This window comes from Eschrichtius robustus, chromosome 11, assembly GCF_028021215.1.
Source record: "Eschrichtius robustus isolate mEscRob2 chromosome 11, mEscRob2.pri, whole genome shotgun sequence".
NCBI classification, from domain to species: Eukaryota; Metazoa; Chordata; class Mammalia; order Artiodactyla; family Eschrichtiidae; genus Eschrichtius; species Eschrichtius robustus.
In genome coordinates, this window is record NC_090834.1 from 28,982,237 (window position 1) to 29,009,855 (window position 27,619).

Here is a 27,619-nt window from a genome sequence, read left to right on the forward strand (position 1 = left end):
TATGCCCCCCAATATACATAGCAGCATTACTTACATAACCAAGACATGGACACAACCTAAGTGTCAATCAACAGTTGAATGGATAAAGAAGATGTGGTATATATACACAATGGAATATTATTCAACTATAAAAAAGAAATAATCCCATTTGCATCAACATGGACAGAGCTAGAGATTATTATACTAAGTGAAGTCAGCCAGACAGAAAAATACAAATATCATATATTGCTTATATGTGGAATCTAAAAAAATCATGCAATTAACTTATTTCTGAAACAGAAAGAGACTCACAGACATAGAAAACAAACATATGGCTACCAAAGGGGAGAGAGTGGGGAGAGGGATAAATCAGAAATTTGGGATTAAAACATACACACTCCTATATATAAAATAACTAACAAAGATCTACTTTATAGCACAGGGAAATATACTCAATATCATGTATTAACCTATAATGGCAGAGAATATAAGAATATATGTATTTACATTTCAGTATAACTGAATCACTTTGCTGTACACCTGAAACTATCACATCATTGTAAATAAACTATATTTCAATTTAAAAAAACAGACTCACAGATGTAGAGAACAAACTAGTGGTTACCAGTGGGGAGAGGGATGGGTGGAGGGGAAATATAAGGGTATGAGATTAAGAGGTACAAAATATTTTGTATAAAATAAGGTGCAAGAATATACTGTGCAGCACAGATAATATAGCCAATATTTTATAATAACTATAAATGGAGCATAACCATCAAAATTTGGGAATTGTTATATTGTATACCTTTAATTTTTATAATATTGTACTCCAACTATACTTCAATAAAGAAAAAAACTGATAAAGTTACAGAGCAACTTGAACTCACATACATTGATTTGGAAAGGCAAAATTGTACAGCAACTTTGAAAATCAATGTGACATGGACTTCCCAGCTGGTGCAGTGGTTAAGAATCTGCCTGCCAATGCAGGGGACACAGGTTCGATCACTGGTCTGGGAAGATCCCACATGCCATGGAGCAACTAAGCCCGTGGGCCACAACTACTGAGCCCGTGTGCTGCAACTACTGAAGCCCACACGCCTAGAGCCCATGCTAAGCAATGAGAGAAGCCACCACAGTGAGAAGCCCGTGCAACCGCAACAAAGAGTAGCTCCCACTCGCTGCAACCAGAGAAAGCCCACATGCAGCAACGAAGACCCAACACAGCCAAAAATGAATAAATGAATAAATAAATTTATTTTAAAAAAAAAGTAAATCAGTGTGATAGTTTATTATAAAGTTAAATATATATTTAGGTATGTCCCCGCAATCTCACCTCTGGGTAATTACTCAAGTGAAATGAAAACATATGTTCATACTAAAACTTGGGCATAAATGTTCATAGAAGTTTATTCATAATAATGCCCAAACCTGCAAACAATACAAATGTTTATAACTAATGAATAGATAAGGAAATAATAGTACAATAGACGACTAGTCAGCAACAAAAGGAATGAATTACTGATACACACATTGTGGATTAATCTTAAAAGCTTAATGCCATTTCAAATTAGTCTGACTGAAAACTTTACACACCGTGTGATTGCATTTATATTTATAGAAAGAAAAAAATTGATGAGTGGTTTCCAGGGGCTGGGATAGGGATATTAAAGTATCTTTATTCAAGGGAAGTGTTTAGTATCTTTATTATGGTGGTAGTTCTTATGGATCTGTATGTGATTATCAAAACTATATAATTATACACTTAAAAATGATTGAATATTAAACATCAATTAAAATAAGATTTAATAGTCTCAGTATTATAGAAAAATTGATTTTACAGAATTTTAAAGATACATGAAATCACAGAGTTGAAGCATTGTATTTGTAACCTGCAGTATACAGTTCCTTAAAAATCACTCAGTAACTCAGTAACTTGAATGAAGTTGTTGATTGGGACACAGTTCTCAATATTTTCTTCTCAGAGCAGCATCTTATAAGCAAAAACATCTCTCTAACCCTTTTATCTGTCTCTCTGAGAGTAGGAAATAAGTCTGTCCTGTGAAAGGTGCACCCCCTGCGTCTGGAGATAGAAAGAAGCCCTTATTGCCTGAGAGAGTGAAATCGAGCTGAGAAGCCTATATAAACATTTTTACTTCTTTAATTTAGTACTCTAAGCCCAAAATATGTTTAGATTCTTCACTAACTAAGCACCCAAAACATATTCTTTGTCCTGTCATTTCCTCACAAATTGATGGTTTCTTTGTCTTAAAAGTACAAAAGCTTTGGTCACTTCTTAGGTCTCGTTTTTATGAGACCTCTGTGCACACTAATTTAACTTTCTTTTTCTCCTGTTGAACAGTCTTGTGTCAAGACACAGAACTCGAGTGGGGTGAAGGGGAGAATTTTCTCCTCCCCAGCAATGGTTAAACTGAATATGCAGATGACTACTGGAAAAAATATTTTACAGAGGGGGAATCATTTTCAAAGTAAAACAATTTGTGAGAGCATTATGATTATAAATTATGAATTTCTACTCATTGTTCACATTTTTATTGATTGGAACATCTGTATTAATTTCTGTTTTTAAAATTACATGTGTCAGAAGTAAGTTATAAGTACAAAAATAAATATACCAGTTTTTTAAAGTAGTATCATAGATAGCTTTTTTTTTAAATTTTTATTTATTCATTTATTTATTTATTCATTCATTTATGGCTGTGTTAGGTCTTCGTTTCTGTGCGAAGGCTTTCTCCAGTTGCGGCAAGTGGGGGCCACTCTTCATCGCGGTGCGTGGGCCTCTCACTGTAGCAGCCTCTCTTGTTGCGGAGCACAGGCTCCAGACGCGCAGGCTCAGCAATTGTGGCTCACGGGCCTAGTCGCTCCGCGGCATGTGGGATCTTCCCAGACCAGGGCTCGAACCCGTGTCCCCTGCATTGGCAGGCAGATTCTCAACCACTGCGCCACCAGGGAAGCCCATAGATAGCTTTTTAAACCCAAGAATATTTTTAGTTCCACTGTAGTTTTCATGAGTTATTTATCATCACTGGGAGTTATTTTATTTTATCATAGTGCCTTAGTATAAAAAATATTAATACTGATAAAGTGGAGTATTGCATTAGGGTCTTCTTAGCTCAAAGAGTGCCCCTTTGCTATCCTTGGAACTGTCAGTGAAGTGTTGTATACATAACTGAGGAACAGACAATGCTAGCTGGTAATAGGTTATTCAATAGTCATTCAACATATATTTACTGAGTTTCTTCTCTGTAAATTCTGCAACATGGGCCTCTAAAGACTTCATCCCCATAGGCATAAATGTCTGCTCAAGCTGTCTATTGGAGTTGCTCACTACCACATGTGACTGTCTGCATGACTCAACTGCCACTGCTTATGTAAATTATTTTTCATTTTATACCCTAGGAATGAAAATGATTAAAATATCAATTTCATCTCCACCAACATTTGAGTGTCCAGGAAATCCTGGAAACTGATAAGGGGAAGTATAATATCATAAAGAAAATGGGCTTTGGAATGAGACCAAATTGGATCCAAACTCTAAGCTATATGATTATATTTTTATTCTATAATTTTCAGTTTCCTCATTTAAAGAGAGAGAGAGGAAATGATTTTATTTTCTTCATAGTAGTGTTAATATCAAATATGAAAATTTTAAAACATGTATAAATATACAGCACATAAGCAATAAATTGTAGTTCTATTTCCGTTTCTTCAGTCTTGATTTGTGAGTTAAGTAGATGTAATTCCTATCATTATGGACTTTATGACTTGTAACCTAGAATAATCACATGGTTATTTAAGAAGTCAATATAGTCTATAGGAGCCTCTCTATAAGATGTCGGCCCTAACATGCATTCCATGTCTCTCTGGAATGATCCCAGTGTCTGTATATGTATTTTTGAACCTACTAAGTTTTTACAGGACTTTCTCCAGCTACATTTTTTTCTGTTGGCTCAGAGGGGGTCTTGACCCCAAGATCTTTTGAATTGGAATAGTCAGTCCTCTCTGTGGTGGAAGCTATATGATATGAAACCCGGAAGTTGTTTTGTTGTTTAACCCTTCCAAAATTCTATAGCTGATTTGGTTGGATTTCTGTCACTTTTCAACTGAAGTCATACCCTAGTTATAGGTAGGAATCATTTAAGAGAGAAGTAATATTTTCAAAGATTGTTTTTTTGAATAGTAGATAAGAGATTGGATTTGAGTGAAGAAGCTGGTCCAGAGAGTATATGTGAATTTCCTAGGTCACAAAGAAAATTCTTAAAGTTAAGACTAATTTTTTATCTAGTCATATTTATTATATCATATTTCTGAGCATCATTTGATGGAGGGCCACAAAATTCTAGAACAGGGAGTTCTGTGGCTAAACCAAAAAAAAATTTTTACAAAAACAACCTCAAAAAATTCCCCACAGTTTACTCAGTTATAACAGTTTTACCTCCTCAGTGATTATATTGTGAGGAGTTATGGCCTGTAGAGGAGGGTGAGAAGGCCTCACTGAGAATGCCCCACTTAAGCAAGGTTTTTTCTATAATTGATTCACACAATTTTACTTTTATTTTTCTTACACTATAAGAAGTTTAAAAATATCAAATATGTAAAATTGACAGGAATGAGTTATTGATTATATAGTGAAGATGAGGATAAAGAGTAGTAGAAATGATACCCATGAAACTGGCCTGAGTTGAAACTGATTAAAATTCACTGAGATAATACATACAGGTGGGGGCAGGCTTTAGGATAGAGCAATCTCTCTCCAGTTGCTGCTTTGCTCTGTCTCTGAATACTACTACCATTCCCACTAATGGAAGGTATGCTTATAGTATGTTACCCTGTCTCCCTGAGCCATAGTATATTGAACAGGGATTAATATTTGACTAAAACAGAGCCAGTGGTATTCTTTCTCTAAGAAATTTGGACTTGGACTGTACTTGTTGCTGAAACTGGGAACATACAAATTCAAATGCAGGGGGTGATATCATCTATCATATGCAGGGAGAAACAAAGGAAGTTGGTTCTCAGAGTGATAGGAGATGAATATGTATAGTGAAGCAGAAGAAAGATGATGGTGAGAGAGAGAGAACAAGAAAACCTGGCTTGGTTTATGGCAGATTTTCTTTTCCTGGCTTTGGACAACTGCTGTGCCTGGCTACTCTCTCTAATCATAGTCTCTGTGAAATATATATTCTATCTCTGAGAGCTAATGGTTAATTTGTCCAAGACTGATTTCTTGCAGGCTGGATTCATAAAAGGAGTTGGCTTCATGCAGACATCCATGGAAACCCATTATGGACTAGTGCTTGAAGTAATTAATTCTAGTCAAAAGAAAAACTTGGACCTAGCTCCTGATCACACCAGGAGAGGGGCTGGTATTTTCCAAACCACACTGTTGTGCAAACCGAGCTGCTAAATTGCCATATTATATGGCTGCAACCAAAGGGGCCTATCCAGTCTGTGGTCATACTAGAGAGAGGCCATTGTTCACCCAGCATGAGTATTGAGTTGGCAGGATAAGAAAACACAGCCAAAGGTTTGAAGTGCCTCCTCTGCAGACTGTCATTTGAGTTTGCCCTATATTTCAGTACTGACTTAGAATGTTATGAGCAAGAGGGAATTGTCTCAGTGGCTACTGCTTCTGTGTTCAAGAGCTTTCCTCATTTAATACTGCTGCTTCAAGCTTGGTATGTTCTTCTCTATGAATTTGGCCTTGTTTTTATGACAATCCTCATAATACATCTCACACTTTTTGCTTAAGATACCGTATGGTTTCTATTATTATCTTTCAAAAGTTTAAAGAGATCAGGGCATACATATAAATGTTCATTCTAATATTCCGTATTTAATAAAGGTCACTTCTGTGAATGGGTCTGACTCTTAACTAAAGCCAAGACAAAAGAAACCTAACTCTTGATAGTCACAAAGCAGATATAATAGGAGCCCCAAATGTGCTTCTCTTTTTTTTTTTGTATATTTAAAAACTTTTTTATTACGGATTTTTAAAACATTCAAGAGACAAGAGAATAATACAGGGAATTCCTGTGTAAACATAATCTTAGCTTTGAAAAGTATCAGCATTCTACATTTCTTGTTTCATCTGTCTCCCCAGATGAAATCTTTTGGGGGTGAGGAAGCACTGGAATATTTCAAATCAAATAACAAATAGTATCATTTTACCCATGAATACTTGTGTATATAACAAGTAAGAACATTTTCAAAATTGAATGCCTCCTCCCAGCACTTTGCATGTATTTTTAAAAATTTTAATAGGATTTTTAATTGAAGTATAATTGCTTTACAATATTATTTTTCAGTTTTAAAGCATAGTGATTCAGTATTTTTTAGATTATACTCCATTATAAGTTATTACAAGATAATGGCTATAATTCCCTGTGCTATGCAATATATCCTTGTCAATTACCTATTTTATACATGGTAGTTTATATCTGTTACTCTCATACCCCTAATTTTTCCTTCTCCCCACCCCTCTCCTTTTTTATGGCCACAAGTTACTTTTCTATATCTGTGAATCCATTTCTATTTTGCATATACATTAATTTGTATTATTTTTAGATTCCATATATAAGTGATATTATACAGCATTTGTCTTTCTCTGTCTGACTTATTTCACTAAGCATATTATGCTCTAGGTTCATCCAAATTGCTGCAGATGACAGACTTTCATTCTTTTTTATTTATTTATTTTTTTTGAGGTTTTATTTTCTTTCATTTTTTCTGACTGATAACCTGAAACCATGACTCAAGGAGGGGCAAAGTTGTCTGCATGGATTTTCACCTCCACAAAAAACCACAGAAAATATTACAATTTAGCGCTCTTTTTCTAGTATTAAAAGTCCTGGTTGACTTCATGATAGGCTGTGATTCAGGGTTCATGATAGGGATTGCTTAGTACACCCACAATTCTATGAAATATTTCCTCACCAATCATGAACCCTTAGCATGGTAACATCCCAGGCTATAAACAAGGCCTTTTCTTATGTATTTATTCTATCTCCTGTGAAGTATCTCAAGGGTAATATTTTATCCAAGTATTTTATATTTTATTGTAGAGCTACCTCTATCCTTTGATACTAGGATAACTTCTCTGTGATTGTGATTCTTTTTTTACTTTCATGATAGATAAATTTGAAATTCATCCGTATGTCAATTTTGATTTATCACCTAAGCAGTACCAGTGGTACTAGATAAACCCTTCTCAGAGAACTAATAGAATTTCCAAGGTGATAGGCCTATGAGCAGAGGCTGAAAATTACCAATGTTAGTCTCTCTTTCAAGTTTTAAAAGACATTTTTACTGTTTTACTTATTAGAAAATAATATGCTTATAGTAAAAATTATAAACGTAAAGAATTTTAAAACTTTTAATACTTTATCACTAAAAATAGATGAATTGATAGTATTTTTAGGGGAAAAATATATGTAATTATAGCCTCTTATTAGTTGCCTCTTGAAATCTATTTCTCCTTTGAGTTGACTTTCCTTCTTGCTGTTGTGTATTCTTGAGGACTTCTGTGATAGTCTATTTGCAATAGACCCATTATTATTTGCTTGAAAAAATTTTGTTTTCCCATTCACATCCACTTATCAATAATAATTCATTTGAGTACAGAATTATAATTTTTGAGCATGTTTAAGATTTTACAATGTCATTTTCTGTCATTCACTCTTTTGCATAAGAAACATGCCATCCTTCTGATAGTCCTCCATTTGTCCTCTTTACTCTGGCAGTTTTTAAAGATTGTCTGCTGTTTTGTTACTTTTAAGTTAGGGAACTGTTGCATGTGACAATTTTTTTTCTCCTTACATTTTGGCATCTTCCTCCAAGGATTTAATCTTTCATCAAATTTCTCCACAGTTAATTTTTAAATATGGCTTTTTCTTCTGAAATATTATTAGATGTATCTTGGAGATACTCTATTTTCCATGCTTTATACTCTTTCATATTTTTAAAAGATGACCAAAATATCTCTCTGTGCTGGTTTCTGAGTGCCGTTCACAGATCTATTTTTCAATTCAATAATTCTGTCTTCAGTTGTATCAACTCTACTCTGTAATGAACCAAAGTATTATTTTCTTAAATTTTAATTTTTACATTTTTCATTTCTAGGCTTCCATTTCATTATGCTTTAAATTTGCCATTATTACTTCATTAATTCTACTTTATGATCGTTTTGAACATTCTGAAGTACTTATCTCAAAGTCTCTTTCTAATAGCTCTATTTTCCTCTGGTTCCTTTGGTTTGACTCTTATATCAGCTGTCTATATCTCATGGCAATAGATTTCACTGCATACTTTGTAACTTTTCTCTATGGACTCACCTTTATTGGAAATTATCTGTTTTAGGGGCCTTTTGTGAGCCATGGATTGTGGAAGTATTCCATGGTATGGTTTCATGGGGGATTAGACTAGGATTCTTTGAGGGTCATTGTTTTTGGTTCATTTTTTAAAAAATTTTTATTGGAGTATAGTTGATTTATAATGTTGTGTTAGTTTCAGATGTACAGCAAAGAGAGTCAATTATACATACATATATATCCACTCTTTTTTTTTAAGATTCTTTTCCCATATAGGCCATTACAGAGTATTGAGTAGAGTTCTTGTGCTATACAGCAGGTTCTTATAAGTCATCTATTTTATATATGATAGTGTGTATATGTCAGTCCAATCTACCAATTTGTCCCCCCCCATCCCCTGGTAACCATAAGTTTGTTTTCTACATCCATGAGTCTACTTCTGTTTTGTAAATAGGTTTATTTGTACCCCCCCCCCTTTTTATAGATTCCACATATAAGCAATATCATGTGATATTTTTTCTTTCTGTGTCTTCACTCAGTATGACAGTATCTAGGTCCATCCATGTTGCTGCAAAAGGCATTATTTTGCTCTCTTTTTAATTTCTAAGTAATAGTCCATTGTATAAATGTACCACATTTTTTATCCATTCCTCTGTTTTTTTTTTTAACTTTGGATTTTATTTATTTATTTATTTATTTATTTATTTATTTATTTATTTATTTATGGCTGTGTTGGGTCTTCGTTTCTGTGCGAGGGCTTTCTCCAGTTGCGGCAAGTGGGGGCCACTCCTCATCGCAGTGCGCGGGCCTCTCATTATCGCGGCCTCTCTTGTTGCGGAGCACAGGCTCCAGACGCGCAGGCTCAGCAATTGTGGCTCACGGGCCTAGTCGCTCCGCGGCATGTGGGACCTTCCCAGACCAGGGCTCGAACCCGTGTCCCCTGCATTGGCAGGCAGATTCTCAACCACTGTGGCACCAGGGGAACCCTCCATTCCTCTGTTGATGGACATTTAGGTTGCTTCCATGCCCTGGCTATTGTAAATAGTGCCGCAATGACCATTGGCCTGCATGTATCCTTTTGAATTATGGTTTTCTCTGGGTATATGCCCAGAAGTGGGATTGCTGAGTCATATGGAAGTTCTATTTCTAGTTTTTTAATGAAACTTCACATTGTTCCCCAGAGTAGTTGTACCAATTTACATTCCCACCAACAGTGCGAGAGGGTTCCCTTTCCTCCTCATCCTCTCTAGCATTTATTGTTCGAAGGTTTTTTGTTAATGGACATTCTGAATGGTGTGAGGTGATAGCTCATTGTAGTTTTGATTTGCATTTCTCTAATAATCAGTGATGTTGAACATCTTTTCATGTGCTTTTTGTCTCCTGCTTTTCATCTGTACGCTTTCTTTGGAGAAATGTCTATTTAGGTCTTCTGTCCATTTTTAGATCGGGTTGTTTGTTTTTTTGATATTGAGCTACGTGAGCTGCTTGTATATTCTGGACATTAATCTTTTGTCAGTTGCTTCATTTGCAAATATTTTCTCCCATTGTGAGGGTTGTCTTTTCATCTTGTTTATGGTTTCCTTTGTTGTGCAAAAAATTTTATGTTTCATTAGGTCCCATTTGTTTATTTTTGTTTTTATTTCCATTTCTTTAGGAGGTGGGTCAAAAAGGATCTTGCTGTGATTTATGTCATAGAGTGTTCTTCCCAGGCTTTCCTATAAGAGTTTTATAGTGTCTGGCCTTATATTTATGTCTGCAATCCAGTTTGACTTTATTTTTGTGTATGGTGTTAGGGAGTGATCTAATTTCATTCTTTTACATGTAGCTGTCCATTTTTCCCAGCACCACTTATTGAAGAGGCTGTCTTTTCTCCATTGTTTATTCTTCCCTCCTTTATCAAAGATAAGGTGACCATATGTGCGTGGGTATATCTCTGGGCTTTCTATCCTCTTCCATTGATCTATATTTCTGTTTTTGTGCCAGTACCATACTGTCTTGATTACTATAGCTTTGTAGGATAGTCTGAAGTCAAGGGAGCCTGATTCCTCCAGCTCCATTTTTCGTTCTCAAGATTGCTTTGGCTCTTCGGGGTCTTTTGTGTTTCCATACAAATTGTGAAATTTTCTGTTCTAGTTCTGTGAAAAATGCCAGTGGTAGTTTGATAGGGATTGCATTAATCTGTAGATTGCTTTGAGTAGTATAGTCATTTTGACAATGTTTATTCTTCCAAACCGAGAACATGGTATATCTCTCCATCTATTTGTATCATCTTTAATTTCTTTCATCAGTGTCTTATAGCTTTTTGCATACAGGTCTTTTGTCTCCTTAGGTAAGTTTATTCCTAGGTATTTTATTCTTTTTGTTGCAACGGTATATGGGAGTGTTTTCTTAATTTCACTTTCAGATTTTTCATCATTAGTGTATAGGAATGCCAGATATTTCTGTGCATTAATTTTGTATCCTGCAACTTTACCAGATTCATTGATTAGCTCTAGTAGTTTTCTGGTGGCACATTTAGGATTCTCTATGTATAGTATCATGTCATCTGCAAACAGTGACAGCTTTACTTTTTCTTTTTCAATTTGGATTCCTTTTATTTCTTTTTCTTCCCTGATTGCTGTGGCTATAACTTCCAAAACTATGTTGAATAATAGTGGTGAGTGTGGGCAACCTTGTCTTTTTCCTTATCTTAGTGGAAATGGTTTCAGTTTTTCACCATTGAGAACGATGTTGGCTGTGGTTTTGTCATATATGGCCTTTATTATGATGAGGTAAGTTCCCTCTATGCCTACTTTCTGCAGGGTTTTTATCAAAAATGGGTGTTGAATTTTGTCAAAAGCTTTTTCTGCCTCTATTGAGATGATCACATGGTTTTCATTCTGCAATTTGTTAATAGAGTGTATCATATTGATTGATATCTGTATATTGAAGAATCTGTGCATTCCTGGGTTAAACCCCACTTGATCATGGTTTATGATCCTTTTAATGTGCTGTTGGATTCTGGTTGCTAGTGGTTTTTTGAGGATTTTTCCATCTATGTTCATCAGTGATATTGGCTTGTAGTTTTCTTTGTGACCTCTTTGTCTGGTTTTGGTATCATGGTAATGATGGCCTCGTAGAATGAGTTTCGGTGTGTTGCCCCTTTGCTATATTTTGGTAGATTTTGAGAAGGGTAAGTGTTAGCTCTTCTCCAAATGTTTGATAGAATTGGCCTGTGAAGCCATCTGGTCCTGGTCTTTTGTTAGTTGGACGATTTTTCATCACAGTTTCAATTTCAGTGCTTGTGATTTGTCTGTTCATCTTTTCTATTTCTTCCTGATTCAGTCTTGGAAGGTTATACCTTTCTAAGAATTTGTTCATTTCTTCCAGGTTGTCCATTTTATTGGCATAGAGTTGCTTGTAGTAACTCTCATGTAACTCTCATGTATAACTCTCATGTATCTCTCATGTATTTCTGCAGTGTTAGTTGTTACTTCTCGTTTTTCATTTCTAATTCTATTGATTTGAGTCTTCTCCCTTTTTTTCTTGATGGGTCTGGCTAAGGGTTTTTCAATTTGTTTACCTTCTCAAAGAACCAACTTTTAGTTTTATTGATGTTTGCTATTGTTTGCTCCATTTCTTTTTTATTTATTTCTGATCTGATCTTTTTGATTTCTTTCCTTCTGCTAACTTTGGCTTTTTGTTGTTGTTGTTGTTCTTCTTTCTCTAATTGCTTTAGGTGTAAGTTTAGGTTGTTTATTTGAGATTTTTTTTGTTTCTTGCAGTAGGATGGTATTGGTATGAACTTCCCTCTTAAAACTTCTTTTGCTGTATCCCATAGGTTTTGCATCATTATGTTTTCCTTGTCATTTGTTTCTGGGTACTTTTTTATTTCCTCAGTGATCTTTGGTTATTTAGTAGTGTATTGTTAACCTCCATGTGTTTGTACTTTTTGCAGTTTTTTTCCTGTAATTGATATCTAGTCTCATAATGTTCTGGTCAGAAAAGATACTTGATAGGATTTCAATTTTCTTGAACTTACCAAGGCTTGATTTGTGACACAAGATATGATCTATCCTGGAAACTGTTCCATGAGCACTTGGGAAGAAAGTGTATTCTGTTGTTCTGAGATGGAACATCCTATAAATATCAATTAAGCCTATCCTTTTTAATGTGTCATTTAAAGCTTTTGTTTCCTTATTTATTTTCATTTTGGATGATTTGTCCATTGGTGAAAGTGTGGTGTTAAAGTCCCCTACTATGATTGTGTTACTGTCAATTTCCCCTTTTATGGCTGTTAGTATTTGCCTTATGTATTGAGGTGCTCCTATGTTGGGTGCATAAATATTTACAATTGTTATATCTTCCTGGATTTGTCCCTTGATCATTATGTAGTTTCCTTCTTTGTCTCTTGTAATAGTCTTTATTTTAAAGTCTATTTTGTCTGATGTGAGAATTGCTACTCCAGCTTTCTTTTGATTTCCATTTGCATGGAATATCTTTTTCCATCCCTTCACTTTCAATCTGTATGTGTCTCTAGGTCTGAAGTGGGTCTCTTGTAAACAGCATATATACGGGTCTTGTTTTGTATCCATTCAGCTAGTCGATGTCTTTTGATGGGAGCATTTAATCCATTTACATTTAAGGTAATTATCGATATTTATGTTCCTATTCCCATTTTCTTAAATGTTTTGGGTTTGTTATCGTAGGTGATTTCCTTCTCTTGTGTTTCTTGCCTAGAGAAGTTCCTTTAGCATTTGTTGTAAAGCTGGTTTGGTGGTGCTGAATTCTCCTAGCTTTTGCTTGTCTGTAAAGTTTTTGATTTCTCTGTCAAATCTGAATGAAATCCTTGATGGTTATAGTATTCTTGGCTGTAGGTTTTTCCCTTTCATCACTTTAAATATGTCCTGCCACTCCCTTCTGCTTTGCAGAGTTTCTGCTGAAATATCAGCTGTTAACCTTATGGGGATTCCCTTGTATGTTATTTGTTGTCTTTCCCTTGCTGCTTTTAATATATTTTCTTCGTAGTTAATTTTTGATAGTTTGATTAATATATGTCTTGGCGTGTTTCTCCTTGGATTTATCCTGTATAGGACTCTCTGTTTCTCCTGGACTTGATTAATTATTTCGTATCCCATATTAAGGAAGTTTTCAACTACAATCTCTTCAAATATTTTCTCAGTCCCTTTCTTTTTCTGTTCTTCTTCTGGGACCCCTATATTTCAAATGTTTGTACATTTAATATTGTCCCAGAGGTCCTTGAGACTCTCCTCAATTCTTTTCATTCTTTTTTCTTTTTTCTGCTCTGCATTTGTTTTTAATTTTGATTTTGCTTAATATGTGTTTTGGCATATTTCTCCTTGGATTGATCCTGTATGTGACTCTTTGCACTTCCGGGACTTGATTGACTATTTCTTTTCCCATGTTAGGGACGTTTTCAACTATAATCTCTTCAAATACTTTCTCAGTCCCTGTCTTTTTCTCTTCTTCTTCTGGGACCCCTATAATTCAAGTGTTGGTGTGTTTAATGTTGTCCCAGAGGTCTCTGAGACTGTCCTCAATTCTTTTCATTCTTTTTTCTTTATTCTGCTCTGCCTTAGTTGTTTCCACTATTTTATCTTCCAGGTCACTTATCCGTTCTTCTGCCTCAGTTATTCTGCTATTGATTCCTTCTAGAGAATTTTAAATTTCATTTATTGTGTTGTTCATCATTGTTTGTTTGCTCTTTAGTTCTTCTAGGGCCTATTTTCTCCATTCTATTTCCAAGATTTTGGATCATCTTTACTATCATTGCTCTGAATTCTTTTTCAGGTAGACTATTGCCTCTTCATTTGTTTGGTCCAGTGGGTTTTTTACTTTGCTCCTTCATCTGCTGCATATTTCTCTGTCTTCTCATTTTTTTTTTTTTGACTTATTGTGTTTGGGGTCTCCCTTTTGCAGGCCACATGTTTGTAGTTCCCATTGTTTTTGGTGTCTGCTCTCAGTGGTAAGTTTGGTTCAGTGGCTTGTGTAGGCTTCCTGGTGGAGGGTAATGGTGACTGTGTTTTGCTGATGGGGCTGGCTCTTGTCTTTCTGGTGGGCAGAGCTGCTTCTTGTGGTGTGTTTTGGGGTGTCTGTGAGCTTAGTATGATTTTAAGCAGCCTCTCTGCTAACGAGTGGGGTTGTGTTCCTGTCTTGCTAATTGTTTAGCATGGGGCATCCAGCACTCGAGCTTGCTAGCCGTTGGGTGGAGTTGGGTCTTAACGTTGAGTTGGAGATCTCTGGGAGAGCTCTCACCAATTGATATTACATGGGGCCAGGAGGTCTCTGGTGTTTCAATGTTCTGAACTCGGCTCTCCTACATCAGAGACTCAGGCCTGACACCAGGCCAGAGCACCAAGGCCCTCTCAGCCACACAGCTCAGAAGAAAAGGGAGAAACAAAGAAATAAAAAAAAATAATAAAAAAAGTTATTTGTTAAAATTTAAAAATTTTAAAGATTATTAAAATAAAAAATTTTAAACTAATACTAATAAAAAAAGAAGAGAGCAAACAAAGCAATAAACAAAGCCACCAATGATAACAGGCACTAAATACTATACTAAGATAAACATAAAAATCATAAGTCAGCTGCAGGCAGCAAACCGCAAGTCTACAATTTCTTCCAAAGTCCACAGCCTCAATTTTGGGATGATTCGTTGTCTATTCAGGTATTCCACAGATGCAGGGTACATCAAGTTGATCGTGAGGGTTTAATCTGCTGCTCCTGATGCTGTATGGAGAAACTTCCCTTTCTCTTCTTTGTTCACACAGCTCCTGGGGTTCAGCTTTGGTTGTAACCCCACCTCTGAATGTAGGTAGCTCTCAGGCATCTGTTCCCAGCCAGGCAGGATGGGGTTAAAGCAGCAGCTGATTAAGGGGCTCTGGCTAACTCAGACTGCGGAGAGGGAGGTGTACAGCAGTTGTAATTGGAATGTGGAGCAAGCCTGTGGTGGCAGAGGCCGACTTGATGTTGTAACAGCCTGAGGTGCACCATGTGTTCTCCTGGGGAAGTTGTTTCTGGATCACGGGGCCCTGGCAGTGGTGTGCTGCACAGCCTCCTGGGGTGGGTTGTGGATAGTGACCTGCACTTGCACACAGGATTCTTGGTGGCAGCGGCAGCCATGCTAGCATTTCATGCCAGTCTCTGTTGTCTGAGCTGAGAGCCATGGCTCACACCTGTCTCTGGAGCTTGTTTAGGAGGTGCTCTGCCTTCTCTGGGCAGACGAGTAAGGAATCCCCTCTCGTCCTAAAACAATGGTCTCTTGCCTCTTAGGAACGTCCAGAATTTTTCCCAGACCCCCTCCCAACTAGCTGTGGTGCACTAGCTCCCTTCAGGCTGTGTTCATGCAGCCAACCCCAGTCCTCTCCCTGGGATCTGACATCTGAAGCCCAAGCCTCAGCTCCTCCCAGGCCCCACCTGCTCTAGTGGGTGAGCAGACAAGCCTCTCAGGATGGTGAGTGCTGGTCAGCACTGATCCTCTGTATGGGAATCTCTCCACTTTGCCATCTGCCCCCCTGTTGCTGGACTCTCCTCCGTGGCTCCAAATCTCCCCCCACCACCCACCCTCCATTTCCTCCAGTGAAGGAGCTTCCTAGTGTGTGAAAACTTTTCCTCCTTCACAGCTCCCTCCCAGAGGTGCAGGTCTCATCCCTATTCTTTTGTCTCTGTTTTTTCTTTTTTCTTTTTTCCCCACCCAGGTATGTGGGGAGTTTCTTGCCTTTTGGGAAGTCTGAGGTTTTCTGTCAGCGTTCAGTAGGTGTTCTGAAGGTGTTGTTCCACATGTAAATGTATTTTTGATGTATTTGTGGGGAGGAAGGTGATCTTCACGTCTTACTCCTCTGCCATCTTGAAGGTCTCCCTTGTTATTAATATATTTACTTTAGGTTCCAGGATTTCCCACATTGCATGCAAGACTTATGGCTCAAAACTTGCATTCTGGTTAAACTACTGTTTCTGTTACCACCAGAGCCACAGTCAAGCAGCTCACCTTTGTGCCATATCCTTGAACTGAAGAGCTGAAGTTTCTAAACTCCAATTCATGGATGGGATAACTATTCCTTGCTCCTATATTGATAGCTCCTAGCCCTCTTCTAAGCATAATAACTGTAGCCCAATGCTTATCTATTCCATGTGGTCAATAGAATCACTAACCCAAAGTCCATATATCTGGTTTCTAGATCACAAAACTTTAACTTCTCATTTTTATGTGTTACCTCAAATTCTGGTACTTAATTTTAATCTCACTCATGTATTTCATAAAATAAAATTTATTTTATCTACCATCCTATATGTGTGAAGAGGAAGAGGGGACTTCCTTTTTCAACTCAGGCCACAGTAATGAACATCTCCATGATAGGCTCTGTAGATTTTCCACTCATATCTCTAATTCTCTAGAGTAAAGTACAAATTAACTAAATTTTGCTCAACTTTTTATTGAATAAAGCTAACATTGCTTAATTCTACCTAGTAAATGTGTACTGAGACAACTAAGAGAGAAGTACATTCATGGAATATCTGTTGTTTTTTAGTATGGTAATCTGTTTAGACAGGAGGACATAACTTTGGCTATGGCCTGATATAAAAGATGGTCTGTTGAGTTCCAGCAGTAGATTGATTTCTGAATGATTAAATAAATCAATTAATATTAGCAGTTAAATGTACAGGAATTTGTTGCATTTGTTGTTAAGATAGTTTAATGCAATTAATATTTTGTGGTATTTTTTTTTTACCTTATGCTCAGTATTAATTAAAATTGAACAATCATCTGGATGGATGCTAGATAGGTCACTCATGTAATCATTAAGTTGAGACTTACTATCTTTTATTTGATTTTCTATAATTTCCAACAAGTTCAGTATTGGTTAATCCATTTCGATGGAAATAATTTTTGTAGAAAAACAAACAATTACCATTACATATCTCTTAGACCTCATAAATAATGCATATGTACACTCACTATGATTTTCTGACAAGGTTGCCAAAGTACTTCACAATCAAATGCACTATTATTAGCCTTGTATTTCATGGGAGAAGTTAAGATTTAGAAACTAAGTATAATATTCAATTTTACATAGCAAATCAGTAGCCAAGAGAGAAAATGAACCCTTTTTGGGTCTCATCCTGTGCTCTGGCCTGACCACAGCATATCATCATCATAACTCTACTCAGAGCATTCAGGACATTCATTAACTAGGTCATGTAGATGTGTTGGGAATGTAGTGATTTTACTGAGTACTGTGGAGTCACAAATAGCAACACTGAGTTAAACAGACCATGAAATTTCAAATCTCCAAACCAAGAAATATATGTTGCAAAAGGGAAAGGAGATAAAACGGAGAAGGTTATTTTCTCTTTCTACTAACCCCCTTATTTTGGCTGATTATTTTAATCTCAGTTTGATCATAATGAAGGCAGCAAAAGTTGAAATCATTACATAGAGTAAAGATATCAATAAGTAGGTATTTTCACTATGTTCAAACAATGAGAGAGATTTTGGTAAAGTGGTTCCTTTGTTTGTAATTATGCTTGTCATCTTGATCCTAGGTTATTATCAATTGTTCTTTTACTAAACTACCAAGTAACCTGGAAGAGAATAAAGTTGGTATTTGAAATTTTATGTTTGATTCTTGGCTCTTCTCACCAGCTATTTTTTTTCAAGTCATTGGACTAGCAATATTATATATTTTCCTTTGGTCAAGTGTGTGCTTTTGTGCACTTATTTGTATGTATGGTATATTTCAATAAAATATTAACAAAAATTCCCTTCGTCATTTTTTTAAATTATTATTTATTTATTTATCCATCCTTGGCTGCGCTGGGTCTCCACCTCTGTGTGAGGGCTCTCTCCAGTTGCGGCAAGCAGGGCCACTCTTCATCGCGGTGGGCGGGCCTCCCACCATCGCGGCCTCTCCCGCTGCAGAGCACAGGCTCCAGACGCGCAGGCTCAGCAGTTGTGGCTCACGGGGCTAGTTGCTTTGTGGCATGTGAGATCCTCCCAGACCAGGGCCCGAACCCACATCCTGCGCATCGGCAGGCAGACTCTCAACCACTGCGCCACCAGGGAAGCCCCCCTTGGTCATTTTTAAATGACAAAGATTTATTGTATAAAATTTATATAGTATTATTCAATTTTAATTAAAAATTTTAGAAGCTTATATCGTTATCTATGGTACATTATTGTACACATACAGAGAAAGTTGTAGAATAGATACAAAGCTGAGGATTTATGTGTTCTTTGGGGGAGTAGGAAGAAAAAAATTGAGAAATTTAAAGAAAATGTTTTATCACATATTGATCTATGTATATGTTCATGTATGCACACACATACACAGATACATAAACATATAAGTATATATGAAATGTGTGAATACATATAAACACACATATGCACATGTATGTAATTTTTAATAAATTGTTTCATATATTCCTGCCACTTAATTCTATATTAAAAGTATGTGTTTGAGATATCTTCATGTTAGTACATACAAATTTACCTCCATTTTTGAAACTATTACAAATTATCTATGAGAATGGTGAATCATATTTTATTCAACAAATCAATCATTGATGTACTTTGAAATAATTTTCCTTTTTGTTTTGCTACTACAAACACTATTTAATGTACACTGTTGTATACATGCGTTTCTAGGGTAGGTTCCAAAAAATGATTGGCATGATTAATGGGGTATAATGATTGCATTATTAATGGGGTATAAATATATTCCACAAACTGTACCAAATTACATGTCTACAAGAAATAGATAGCAATATCTTTTTCCTCACTTCCTGTCAATAGTGATTTTGTCACTTTTAATTTTTTATCTGAAAGTTAAAAAATAACTTTTGTTTCAGTTTGCATTTGTTTCATTCTAGAAAATTACTACGTATTTCTACATAATAGATATTGAGATATTGTCCACCTTTGTAAATTATGTCTTCATATTGTTTTCCCCTTTTTGTTGGGTTGTTCATGTTTTTCTTATTTGCCTAATATATTCTTTTGCAAATAAATAATTTTCTGCTGTCTTGTTGCCTGTCTTTTAACTCTGGTAATGTTTTTCTATCCTACAGAGATTTTAAAATATAATCATATAACATAATCAAATACCTACTTGCTTTTTTTTTTTTTTTTTCCATTCGTCTGTTGATGGGCTTTTAGGTTGCTTCCATGACCTGGCTGTTGTAAATAGTGCTGCAATGAACATTCGGGTGCATGTGTCTTTTTGAATTACGGTTTTCTCTGGGTATATGCCCAATAGTGGGATTGCTGGGTCATATGGTAATTCTATTTTTAGTTTTTTAAGGAACCTCCATATTGTTCTCCATAGAGGCTGTATCAATTTACATTCCCACCAACAGTGCAGGAGGTTTCCCTTTTCTCCACACCCTCTCCAGCATTTGTTGTTTGTAGATTTTCTGATGATGCCCATTCTAACAGGAGTGAGGTGATACCTCATTGTAGTTTTGATTTGCATTTCTCTAATAATTAGTGATGTTGAGCATCTTTTCATGTGCTTCGTGGCCGTCTGTATGTCTTCTTTGGAGAAATGTCTATTTAGGTCTTCTGCCCATTTTTGGATTGGGTTGTTTGTTTCTTTCATATTGAGCTGAATGAGCTGTTTATATATTTTGGAGATTAATCCTTTGTCCGTTGATTCATTTGCAAATATTTTCTCCCATTCTGAGGGTTGTCTTTTCGTCTTGTTTATGGTTTCCTTTGCTGTGCAAAAGCTTTGAAGTTTCATTAGGTCCCACTTGTTTATTTTTGTTTTTATTTCCATTACTCTAGGAGGTGGATCAAAAAAGATCTTGCTGTGATTTATGTCAAAGAGTGTTCTTCTTATGTTTTCCTCTAAGAGTTTTATAGTGTCCAGTCTTACATTTAGGTCTCTAATCCATTTTGAGTTTATTTTTGTGTATGGTGCTGGGAGTATTCTAATTTCATTCTTTTACATGTAGCTGTCCAGTTTTCCCAGCACCACTTATTGAAGAGACTGTCTTTTCTCCATTGTATATCTTTGCCTCCTTTGTCATAGATTAGTTGACCATAGGTGCGTGGGTTAATCTCTGGGCTTTCTATCTTGTTCCATTGATCTATGTTTCTGTTTTTGTGCCAGTACCATATTGTCTTGATTACTGTAGCTTTGTAGTATAGTCTGAAGTCAGGGAGTCTGATTCCTCCAGCTCCATTTTTTTGCCTCAAGACTGCTTTGGCTATTCGGGGTCTTTTGTGTCTCCATACAAATTTTAAGATGATTTGTTCTAGCTCCGTAAAAAATGCCATTGGTAATTTGATAGGGATTGCATTGAATGTGTAGATTGCTTTGGGTAGTATAGTCATTTTCACAATGTTGATTCTTCCAATCCAAGAACATGGTATATCTCTCCATCTGTTGGTATCATCTTTAATTTCTTTCATCAGTGTCTTATAGTTTTCTGCATACAGGTCTTTTGTCTCCCTAGGTAGGTTTATTCCTAAGTATTTTATTCTTTTTGTTGCAATGGTAAATGGGAGTGTTTCCATAATTTCTCTTTCAGATTTTTCATCATTAGTGTATAGGAATGCAAGAGATTTCTGTGCATTAATTTTGTATCCTGCAACTTTACCATATTCATTAATTAGCTCTAGCAGTTTTCTGGTGGCAGTTTTAGGATTCTCTATGTATAGTATCATGTCATCCGCAAACAGTGACAGTTTTACTTCTTCTTTTCCAATTTGTATTCCTTTTATTTCTTTTTCTTCTCTGATTGCCGTGGCTAGGACTTCCAGAAATATGTTGAATAATAGTGGTGAGAGTGGACATCCTTGTCTCGTTCCTGATCTTACAGGAAATGCTTTCAGTTTTTCACCATTGAGAATGATGTTTGCTGTGGGTTTGTCATATATGGCCTTTATTATGTTGAGGTAGGTTCCCTCTATGCCCACTTTCTGGAGAGTTTTTATCAGAAATGGGTGTTGAATTTTGTCAAAAGCTTTTTCTGCATCTATTGAGATGATCATATGGTTTTTATTCTTCAATTTGTTAATATGGTGTATCACACTGATTGATTTACATATGTTGAAGAATCCTTGCATCCCTGGGATAAATCCCACCTGATCGTGGTGTATGATCCTTTTAATGTGTTGTTGGATTCTGTTTGCTAGTATTTTGTTGAGGATTTTTGCATCTATATTCATCAGTGATATTGGTCTGTAATTTTCTTTTTTTGTAGTGTCTTTGTCTGGTTTTGGTATCAGGGTGATGGTGGCCTCATAGAATGAGTTTGGGAGTGTTCCTTCCTCTGCAATTTTTTGGAAGAGTTTGAGAAGGATGGGTGTTAGCTCTTCTCTAAATGTTTGATAGAATTCACCTGTGAAGCCATCTGGTCCTGGACTTTTGTTTGTTGGAAGATTTTTAATCACAGTTTCAATTTCATTACTTGTGATTGGTCTGTTCATATTTTCTGTTTCTTCCTGGTTCAGTCTTGGAAGGTTATACCTTTCTAAGAATTTGTCCATTTCTTCCGGGTTGTCCATTTTATTGGCATAAAGTTGCTTGTAGTAGTCTCTTAGGATGCTTTGTATTTCTGCAGTGTCTGTTGTAACTTCTCCTTTTTCATTTCTGATTTTATTGATTTGAGTCCTCTCCCTCTTTTTCTTGATGAGTCTGGCTAATGGCTTATCAATTTTGTTTATCTTCTCAAAGAACCAACTTTTAGTTTTATTGATCTTTGCTATTGTTTTCTTTGTTTCTATTTCATTTATTTCTGCTCTGATCTTTATGATTTCTTTCCTTCTGCTAACTTTGGGTTTTGTTTGTTCTTCTTTCTCTAGTTTCTTTAGGTGTAAGGTTAGATTGTTTACTTGAGATTTTTCTTGTTTCTTTAGGTAGGCTTGTATAGCTATAAACTTCCCTCTTAGAACTGCTTTTGCTGCATCCCATAGGTTTTGGGTCGTCGTGTTTTCATTGTCATTTGTCTCTAGGTAATTTTTATTTCCTCTTTGATTTCTTCAGTGATCTCTTGGTTATTTAGTAACGTATTGTTTAGTCTCCATGTGTTTGTCTTTTTTACGTTTTTTTCCCTGTAATTCATTTCTAATCTCATAGCATTGTGGTCAGAAAAGATGCTTGATATGATTTCAATTTTCCTAAATTTACTGAGGCTTTATTTGTGACCCAAGATGTGATCTATCCTGGAGAATATTCCGTGTGCACTTGAGAAGAACGTGTAATCTGCTGTTTTTGGATGGAATGTCCTATATATATCAATTAAATCTAACTGGTCTATTGTGTCATTTAAAGCTTCTGTTTCCTTATTTATTTTCATTTTGGATGATCTGTCCATTGGTGCAAGTGCGGTGTTAAAGTCCTCTACTATGATTGTGTTACTGTCGATTTCCTCTTTTATAGCTGTTAGCAGTTGCCTTATGTATTGAGGTGCTCCTATGTTGGGTGCATATATATTTATAATTGTTATATCTTCTTCTTGGATTGATCCCTGGATCATTATGTAGTGTCCTTCCTTGTCTCTTGTAACATTCTTTATTTTAAAGTCTATTTTATCTGATATGAGTATAGCTACTCCTGCTTTCTTTTGATTTCCATTTGCGTGGAATATCTTCTTCCATCCCCTCACTTTCAGTCTGTATGTGTCCCTAGGTCTGAAGTGGGTCTCTTGTAGACAGCATATATATGGGTCTTGGTTTTGTATCCATTCAGCCAGTCTATGTCTTTTGGTTGGGGCATTTAATCCATTCACGTTTAAGGTAATTATCGATATGTATGTTCCTATGACCATTTTCTTAATTGTTTTGGGTTTGTTTTTGTAGGTCCTTTTCTTCTCTTGTGTTTCCCACTTAGAGAAGTTCCTTTAGCATTTGTTGTAGAGCTGGTTTGGTGGTGCTGAATTCTCTTAGCTTTTGCTTGTCTGTAAAGCTTTTGATTTCTCCATCAAATCTGAATGAGATCCTTGCCGGGTAGAGTAATCTTGGTTGTCGGTTCTTCCCTTTCATCACTTTAAGTATATCATGCCACTCCCTTCTGGCTTGCAGAGTTTCTGCTGAGAAATCAGCTGTTAACCTTTTGGGAGTTCCCTTGTATGTTATTTGTCGTTTTTCCCTTGCTGCTTTCAATAATTTTTCTTTGTCTTTAATTTTTGCCACTTTGATTACTATGTGTCTCGGCGTGTTTCTCCTTGGGTTTATCCTGTATGGGACTCTCTGCGCTTCCTGGACTTGGGTGGCTATTTCCTTTCCCATGTTAAGGAAGTTTTCGACTATGATCTCTTCAAATATTTTCTCTGGTCCTTTCTCTCTCTCTTCTCCTTCTGGGACCCCTATAATGCGAATGTTGTTGTGTTTAATGTTGTCCCAGAGGTCTCTTAGGCTGTCTTCATTTCTTTTCATTCTTTTTTCTTTAGTCTGTTCCGCAGCAGTGAATTCCACCATTCTGTCTTCCAGGTCACTTATCCGTTCTTCTGCCTCAGTTATTCTGCTATTGATTCCTTCTAGTGTAGTTTTCATTTCAGTTATTGTATTGTTCATCTCTGTTTGTTTGTTCTTTAATTCTTCTAGGTCTTTGTTAATCATTTCTTGCATCTTCTCAATCTTTGCCTCCATTCTTATTCCGAGGTCCTGGATCATCTTCACTATCATTATTCTGAATTCTTTTTCTGGAAGGTTGCCTATCTCCACTTCATTTAGTTGTTTTTCTGGGTTTTTTTCTTGTTCCTTCATCTGGTACATAGCCCTCTGCCTTTCCATCTTCTCTTTCTGTAACTGTGGTTTTTGGTCCACAGGCTGCAGGATTGTAGTTTTTCTTGCTTCTGCTGTCTGCCCTCTGGTGGTTGAGGCTATCTAAGAGGCTTGATGGGAGGCTCTGGTCCCAACTTGCTTTTTTTATAAATTTGTATTGTGTACATTATTTAACAAGGTCTTTCCACCAATAAAGTTCAGATAATGATTATTATACTTTCTTCCAATAGATTAATAACTTTGTTTTTAATATTTGTATTAATTTGTTTTGCATTTATTTTCATGAAAGATGTTAGATAGGTATCTGACATTTTATGCATTTATTTTTTTCTGGACCTTAATTGACCATAATTACATTAATTATAATCCTTGGTTCATCATACCTTTAAACATTGGCCCAAGCATTTTATTTGTATGTTTACTGTTTTTTAGTAATACAGTTGACCCTTGAATAACATAGGTTTGAACTGCACAGGTCTACTTATACTCAGGTCCACTTATACACACTTTGTTTTTTCAGTAAATGGTACTACAGTACTACAAGATCCAGGGATGGTTGAATCTGTGGCTGTATCTCTGGATATGGAGGGCCAGTTGTAAAATTATATGCAGATATTCAACTGCACAAGCATCAGGCCCCTAGCCCCCTCATGTTGTTCAAGGATCAACTGTACATAAGCACTTCTGAATCAACTCCCTCAACAAAAAGGGGATGTTGAAAATAACCTATATCTTACCATATGCCTTCTCCCACCATCTCATCCTTTGCCACAAGACAAACATTATTCCAAATTCTGAGGTCATTCTTTTTTCTTCTAGTATATTTTTAAAATTAACTTCAATGATGTATAATTTATAAACAACACAATCACACTTTTAAATGCACAGGTCAATAATTTTTGATAAATGCATGTGCTCACATACTCATCTCCTCAAACAATCTAATTATAGACCATTTGCAACTCCTCAGAGAGTTCCATCAGGCCCCTTTGTAATCACATTCCCCCTGACCACACTCTGACACAGGGAGCCACTGGTTTAATTTCTATTGTATTAAATTAGATGTGCATGTCCAAAAATGTTATATAATTTCTTCTTTCTCTCAGATAATGTGTATGAGATTCATCTATATTGTATGTCACAGAATGTTGTTCATTTTTATTGCTGAATAATCTTTTATTATATAAATATATATTTGAATATGTGTAATACATATTGTATAAATATATTATTTGTTGAAATTTTTTCCCAATCCAGGACAATTATGAATAAAACTGCTCTGAATAGTCGCATACATTGGTGACTATTTGTGGATAAATGTTTTCATTTCTCCTGTGTAAGATTCAAGATGTACAATTGCTGGGTTACACACTGTTTTCTTTAACTTTATAAGGAACTATCAAAGAGTTTTCCAGGGTTGTTGTACCATTTACACTCTTACCAGCAATATATGAGGGTTCTAGTTATTCTAAAGCCCTGCCAACCCCTGGAATTGCTACTCTTTTGAATTTTAGTCATTCTCATAGGTCAAGTCCCATACATTAAGATGCAAGAGGCAACTGATTTTTTTTTTCCTTTTCTCTGTTAAAGAGAAATACCTTTGATTTCACTTGTAAGAAATCATGAGGGACAATCCTAAGGGTGGTACAATCCTGTCTATGCCACATCAGAAAACACTGAGTTGGAAAACACTGAGATGCCAATGGTGAATCTGAGGATAGGACAGTATCTCAGAGGTCATGCAAGTGTTACTTTAAAGCAAGTAGAGGGGAAAATTCAGGATACAAAAGACCCATAAGTGGCCTAAGTCAATCAAGGTGCCTTGTCTCTCAAAGAGAAGTGGCCTATTCCTTTATGGCTCTTTTTGCTCTCTTGAAATACACCTGCTTCCAGTCTCATTCCTTTTATTTTTTTAAATTAACATATTTGTTAATTTAATGTTTCTTTCCTTTTTTGTTTTTTGGGGTTTTTTTGGCCTCAGCTTGCAGCATGTGGAACTTCCCCAACTGGGGATTGAACCCGTGCCCCCTGAAGTGGAAGCATGGAGTCTTAACCACTGGACCACCAAGAAAGCCCCATGTGTCATTCCTTTTAAAGCTTCTCTCTGAAATAAAAGCTTTTTCTTTTTGACATTCATTCAATATTGAAATGATTTATATATTTGTCATCAACTTCTTTGCTATGTACCAGCTATGCTTAATTGTCCAGTCCTCCTTAGATTGGCTCTCAGGGAAGTTCACTCTTCAGCTCTCTTCAGCTCATTCTGTATTCTGGACTCTTTTCCTCACACAATTGTAATCACTTTCACCATGGTGGCCAAAGTCTAGTTAATTGTTAAATACAGTGGACATTGTTTACCATGTCTTACCTAACATCTTAGAGGAGACTACCACCTCCTAGGAATTCTCTCCTTCAGTATTTGTGACTCTTCCTTGGTGTTCTATTCTGTAGTCATTTCTCAGGTTTATCTCTTGGACTCTTTGTCCTTTTCTAACATTAATATTCTTCAAAAAATATTTTAGGCCTTTTTCACACTACTCTTTCTTGAGCTATTTTATTCAACTTAGCTATATGTTGATGACTCCATAACCCTCATATGAGTGCCAGATCCATGTATCCAGCTGCCTATTAGATTTTCTTAGTTTAAGGTTTCCAGCAGAAAAAGCTTAACTTGTTCAAACATAAACTCATCATTTCTTGCACTACTTCAAAACACTTTCTTTTCCTGTATTTTGTACTTAAATGATTTACTGTACTCAGCAATACAAGATTTTTCATTCTCTATTATTTCCAACCTGTTAAGGCCTTTCAAACTACTTTCTGAATAATCTTAAATTGGTTCCCTCCTTTAAACTCCTGCTACTCTCTAGAACACATCTTCCTCATTTCTATCCTTAATTACTGTCATGGCTTAATTACTGTTTTCCTGCCTTTAGTCGGTCTTCTATTTTACTACCAAGGAAATACAGTCAGATTCCATTCCTTCTGGAAATCCTTCAGTGGTTCCCATTTTCTTTGATATAATTCAAACCCTATAGTGTAGTGTTCAAGGCTTTTCATTGATTGGTGCCCACCAAACTCTCCAACGTCATCTCTTGCTTTTATCACTGCACTTTACACTCTGGCAGTTGAAGTTCTCAGACTTTTTCAGGATTCTGTCCTTGAAGAAAAGGCAGAGTATAGCTGTTGCTTCTCACTATATACAATTTTATTTTAAAGTGAAGAGACTGGCTTATTTTTACAAGTGTGTTTCTTTCTGTAATTCAAAATATATTTCAAAATGTAATGTATATTGATTCTAAGAAAGTTTCTGAGTATCTAAATTGTTCTGGAAAGATAATATCATAAACCAGTACTATGTTATTCCAATTTTGCTGAAATACATTAACAAGCAGTTAATATGTGTAATTGAAACAGTATTTTGCTTACTTTAAATTTACTTTAAATTTATTTTGCCTATTTAAATTTACTGTATATATTTACAAAATGTATTCTTCATCATCAACATCATCATCCACTTACAAAGAGAGAGCAATGAAGTGAAATAACTGGAGTAATAGGTTATGCTTATGGACAT